The sequence below is a fragment of the Arachis hypogaea genome, chromosome 19 (genome assembly GCF_003086295.3).
Source record: "Arachis hypogaea cultivar Tifrunner chromosome 19, arahy.Tifrunner.gnm2.J5K5, whole genome shotgun sequence".
Classification (NCBI taxonomy): Eukaryota; Viridiplantae; Streptophyta; class Magnoliopsida; order Fabales; family Fabaceae; genus Arachis; species Arachis hypogaea.
The window spans coordinates 30458665-30464664 of NC_092054.1; the positions used below are offsets into that span (position 1 = coordinate 30458665).

Sequence of the window (6000 nt, forward strand, 5' to 3'; positions counted from 1 at the left end):
TGAGTGTCACGGATCATCACATTCATCAAGTTGAAGAACGAGTGTATATCTTAGAGAAGAAGTAGGCGTGAATTGAATAGAAAAACAGTAGTACTTTGCATTAATTCATGAAGAACAGCAGACCTCCACACCTTAATCTATGGTGTGTAGAAACTCTACCGTTGAAAATACATAAGAACAAGAGGTCCAGGCATGGCCAAATGGCCAGCCTCCCAAAGCGTGAACATACAAGTTCCAAGATGAAAAGTATGTAAAAGTCTCTCAAAATACAATAGCAAAAGGTCCTATTTGTAGAAAACTAGTAACCTAGGGTTTACAGAATTGAGTAAATGATGCAGAATCCACTTCCGGGCCCACTTGGTGTGTGCTTGGGCTGAGCATTGAAGCTTTCACATGTAGAGGCTTTTCTTGGAGTTAAACGCCAGCTTTTGTGCCAGTTTGGGCGTTTCACTCCAGCTTTTATGCCAGTTCTGGCGTTTTGACGCCAAAATTTCTATGCTGACTTTGAACGCCGGTTTGGGCCATCAAATCTTGAGTAAAGTATGAACTATTATATATTGCTGGAAAGCCCAAGATGTCTACTTTCCAACGCAATTGAGATCGCGACAATTGAGCTTATGTAGCTCCAGAAAATCCACTTCGAGTGCAGGGAGGTCAGAATCCAACAGCATTTGCAGTCCGTTTTAGCCTCTGAATTAGATTTTTGCTCAGGTCCCTCAATTTCAGCCAGAAAATACCTGAAATCATAGAAAAACACACAAACTCATAGTAAAGTCCAGAAATGTGATTTTTATTTAAAAACTAATAAAAACATAATAAAACCTAACTAAAATATACTAAAAACATACTAAAAACAATGCCAAAAAGCGTATAAATTATCCGCTCATCACAACACCAAACTTAAATTGTTGCTTGTCCCCAAGCAACTGAAAATCAAATAGGATAAGAAGAATAGAATATACAATGAATTCCAAAAACATCTATGATGATCAGTTTTAATTAGATGAGCGGGGCTTTTAGCTTTTTACTTCTGAACAGTTTTGGCATCTCACTTTATCCCTTGAAGTTCAGAATGATTGGCATCTATAGGAACTCAGAATTCAGATAGTGTTATTGATTCTCCTAGTTCAGTATGTTAATTCTTGAACACAGCTACTTTATGAGTCTTGGCCGTGACCCAAAGCATTTTATTTTTCAGTATTTCCTCCGGATACATAAATGCCACAGACACATAACTGGGTGAACCTTTTCAAATTGTGACTCAGCTTTGCTAGAGTCCCCAATTAGAGGTGTCCAGAGCTCTTAAGCACACTCTTTTTACTTTTGGACCACGACTTTAACCGTTCAGTCTCAAGTTTTCACTTGACACCTTCACGCCACAAGCACATGGTTAGGGACAGCTTGGTTTAGCCGCTTAGGCCAGGATTTTATTCCTGTGGGCCCTCCTATCCACTGATGCTCAAAGCCTTGGATCTTTTTTTATCTCACCCTTGCCTTTTGGTTTAAAGGGCTATTGGCTTTTTCTGCTTGCTTTTTCTTTTTCTTTCTTTCTCTTTTTTTTTTGCATATATATTTTTTTCTGCAAGCTTTTCACTACTTTTTCTTGCTTCAAGAATCAATTTTTTTTTTATTTTCAGATTATCAATAACATTTCTCCTTTTCCATCATTCTTTCAAGAGCCAACAATTTTAACATTCATAAACAACAATTTCAAAAATATGCACTGTTCAAGCATTCATTCAGAAAAATAAAAAATATTGCCACCACATCAAAATAATTAATCTGTTTTAAAATTTGAAATTCATGTACTTCTTTTTCTTTTTGCAATTAAAAATATTTTTTATTTAAGAAAGGTGATGGATTCATATTCATAGCTTTAAGGCATAGACACTTAGACACTAGTGATCATGTAATAAAGACACAAACATAGATAAACATAAAGCATAAAAATTCAAAAAATAGAAAATAAAGAACAAGGAGATTAAAGAACGGGTCCACCTTAGTGATGGCGGCTAGTTCTTCCTCTTGAAGATCTTATGGAGTGCTTGAGCTCCTCAATGTCTCTTCCTTGCCTTTGTTGCTCCTCTCTCATGACTCTTTGATCTTCTCTAATTTCATGAAGGAGGATGGAATGCTCTTGGTGCTCCACCCTTAGTTGTCCCATATTGGAACTTAATTCTCCTAGGGAGGTGTTAATTTGCTCCCAATAATTTTGTGGAGGAAGATGCATCCCTTGAGGCATCTCAGGGATTTCTTGATGAGGAATTTTCTCATGCTCTTGTTGAGGTCCATGAGTGGGATCTCTTGTTTGCTCCATCCTTTTCTTAGTGATGGGCTTGTCCTCATCAATGAGGATATGTTCCTCTATGTCAATTCCAGCTGAATTGCAAAGGTGACAAATGAGATGAGGGACGGCTAACCTTGACAAAGTAGAGGACTTGTCTGCCACTTTGTAGAGTTCTAGGGATATAACCTCATGAACTTCTACTTCCTCTCCAATCAGGATGCTATGGATCATGATAGCCCGGTTTATAGTAACTTCAGACCGGTTGCTAGTGGAAATGATTGAGCGTTGAATGAACTCCAACCATCCCCTAGCCACGGGCTTGAGGTCATGCCTTCTTAGTTGAACCGGCTTCCCTCTTGAATCTCTCTTCCATTGAGCGCCCTCTTCACAAAAGTCTATGAGGACTTGGTCCAACCTTTGATCAAAGTTGACCCTTCTAGTGTAGGGGTGTGCATCTCCTTGCATCATTGGCAAGTTGAATGCCAACCTTACATTTTCTGGACTGAAATCTAAGTATTTCCCCCGAACCATTGTAAGCCAATTCTTTGGATCCGGGTTCACACTTTGATCATGGTTCTTGGTGATCCATGCATTGGCATATAACTCTTGAACTATTAAGATTCTGACTTGTTGAATGTGGTTGGTGAGAACTTCCCAACCTCTTCTTCGAATCTCATGTCGGATCTCCGGATATTCACCCTTTTTGAGCTTGAAAGGGACCTCGGAAATCACTTTTTTCTTGGCCACAACTTCATAGAAGTGGTCTTGATGCACCCTTGAGATGAATTTCTCCATCTCCCATGACTCGGAGGTGGAAGCTTTTGCCTTCCCTTTCCTCTTTCTAGAGGTTTCTCCGGCTTTTGGTGCCAAAATGGTTATGGAAAAACAAAAAGCAACGCTTTTACCACACCAAACTTAGAAGGTTTGCTCGTCCTCGAGCAAAAGAAGAATGAAAAGAGCAGAGAAAGAAGAAATAGAGGAGATGGAGGGGGGTTAATGTTTCGGCCAAGGGGGAGAAGTAGTGTTTAAGATGTGTGAAAATGAAGGGGTGAAGATGGATTTATATAGGAGTGGAGAGAGGGTAAGGTTCAGCCATGTATGAGTGGGTTTGGGAGGGAAAGTGGTTTGAATTTGAATGGTGAGGTAGGTGGGGTTTATGATGGATGGATGTGGATTGGTGAAGGGTATTTGGGGAAAAGTATTATGAAAAGGTGTGAAGAAGAGAGAGAGTGAGTTGAGGTTGGTGGGGATCCTGTGGGATCCACAGATCCTGAGGTGTCAAGAATTTCTCATCCCTGCACCAATTAGGCATGCAAAACGCCCTCTGCTGCCAATCCTGGCGTTAAACGCCAGGTTGCTGCCCATTTCTGGCGTTTAACGCCAGCTTCTTGCCCTTTTCTGGCGTTAAATGCCAGTTTGGTGCCCATTTCTGGCGTTAAACGCCCATAATGGTGCCAGACTGGGCGTTTAAAGCCTATTCTGCTGCCCTTACTGGTGTTTAAACGCCAGTAGGCTTCTCCTCCAGGGTGTGCTATTTTTCATTCTATTTTTCAGTTTGTTTTTGCTTTTTCAATTGTTTTTGTGACTTCACATGATCATCAACCTATAGAAAACATAAAATAACAATGGAAAATAGAAATTTAACATAGATAAGTAAAATTGGGTTGCCTCCTAACAAGCGCTTCTTTAATGTCAGTAGCTTGACAGTGGGCTCTCATGGAGCCTCATAGATACTCAGAGCATGATGATGGCCTCTCAACACCAAACTTAGAGTTTGGTTGTGGCCTCCCAACACCAAACTTAGAGTTTGAATATGGGGATTTTGTTTGACTCTGTATTGAGAGAAGCTTTTCATGCTTCCTCTCCATGGTTACAGAGGGAGATCCTTGGGCTTTAAACACAAGGGAGTCCTCATTCACTTGAAGGACCAATTCTCCTCTGTCAACATCAATCACAGCTTTTGCTATGGCTAGGAAGGGTCTGCCAAGGATGATGGATTCATCCATACACTTTCCAGTATCTAGGATTATGAAATCAGCAGGGATGTAGTGGTCTTCAACCTTTACCAAGACATCCTCTATAAGTCCATAAGCCTGTTTCCTTAAATTGTCTGCCATCTCTAGTGAGATTCTTGCAGCTTGTACCTCAAGGATTCCTAGCTTCTCTATTACAGAGAGAGGCATGAGGTTTATTCTTGACCCTAGGTCACACAGAGCCTTCTCAAGGGTCATGGTGCCTATGGTACAAGATATTGAGAACTTTCCAGGATCTTGTCTCTTCAGAGGTAATTTCTGCCTAGTCAAGTCATCCAGTTCTTTGGTGAGCAAGGGGGGTTCATCCTCCCAAGTCTCATTACCAAATAGCTTGGCATTTAGCTTCATGATTGCTCCAAGGTACTTAGCAACTTGTTCTTTAGTAGCATCTTCATCCTCTTCAGAGGAAGAATACTCATCAGAGCTCATGAATGGCAAAAGTAAATTCAATGGAATCTCTATGGTCTCAGTGTGAGCCTTAGATTCCCGTGGTTCCTCATTAGGGAACTCCTTGGAGGCCAGTGGACGTCCATTGAGGTCTTTCTCAGTGGAGATCACTGCCTCTTCCTCCTTTCCAGGTTCGGCCGTGTGGGTTAGGTTGATGGCCTTGCACTCTCCTTTTGGATTCTCTTCTGTATTGCTTGGGAGAATACTAGGAGGGAGTTCAGTAACTTTCTTACTCAGCTGACCTACTTGTACCTCCAAATTTCTAATGGAGGACCGTTTTTCAGTCATGAAACTTTGAGTGGTTTTAATTAAATCAGAGACTATAGTTGCTAAGTCAGAGTGGCTCTCTTAGAATTCTCTATTTGTTGCTGAGAAGATGATGGAAAAGGCTTGCTATTGCTAAACCTATTTCTTCCACCATTATTGTTGTTGAAGCCTTGTTGAGGCCTCTGTTGATCCTTCTATGAGAGGTTTGGATGATTTCTCTATGAAGGATTATAGGTGTTTCCATAGGATTTTCCCATGTAATTCACCTCTTCCATTGCTAGGTTCTCAGGATCATAAGCTTCTTCTTCAGATGAAGCTTCTTTGGTACTGACTGTTGCTGCTTGCATTCCAGACAGACTTTGAAAAATCATATTGACTTGCTAAGTCAATATTTTGTTCTGAACCAATATGGCATTCAGAGTATCAATATCAAGAACTCCTTTCTTCTGACTTGTCCTATTATTCACAGGATTCCTTTCAGAGGTGTACATGAATTGGTTATTTGCAACCATTTCAATGAGTTCCTGAGCTTCTGCAGGCGTCTTCTTCAGATGAAGAGATCCTCCAGCAGAGCTGTCCAATGACATCTTGGACAATTCAGACAGACCATCATAGAAGATACCTATAATGCTCCATTCTGAAAGCATGTCAGAAGGATACCTTCTGATCAAATACTTGTATCTTTCCCAAGCTTCATAGAGGGATTCACCTTCCTTCTGTCTGAAGGTTTGGACTTCCACTCTAAGCTTGCTCAATTTTTGAGGTGGAAAGAACTTTGCCAAGAAGGCATTGACTAGCTTTTCCCAAGAGTTCAGGCTTTCTTTAGGTTGTGAATCTAACCATGTTCGAGCTCTGTCTCTTACAGCAAAGGGAAAAAGCATAAGCTTGTAGACCTCGGGATCAACCCCATTGGTGTTGACAGTGTCACAGATTTGCAAGAATTTAGCTAAGAACTGATGAGAATCT

At 40.7% G+C, this 6000-nt stretch overlaps 1 non-coding gene across 1 annotated transcript; it reads left to right on the forward strand.

Moving 5' to 3' along the window:
* Positions 1-5675: 5675 nt before the first annotated feature.
* Positions 5676-5783, forward strand: LOC112781422 (small nucleolar RNA R71). The gene has a single exon (XR_003192200.1). It is a non-coding gene; the product is annotated as a small nucleolar RNA R71 (small nucleolar RNA).
* Positions 5784-6000: the final 217 nt, after the last annotated feature.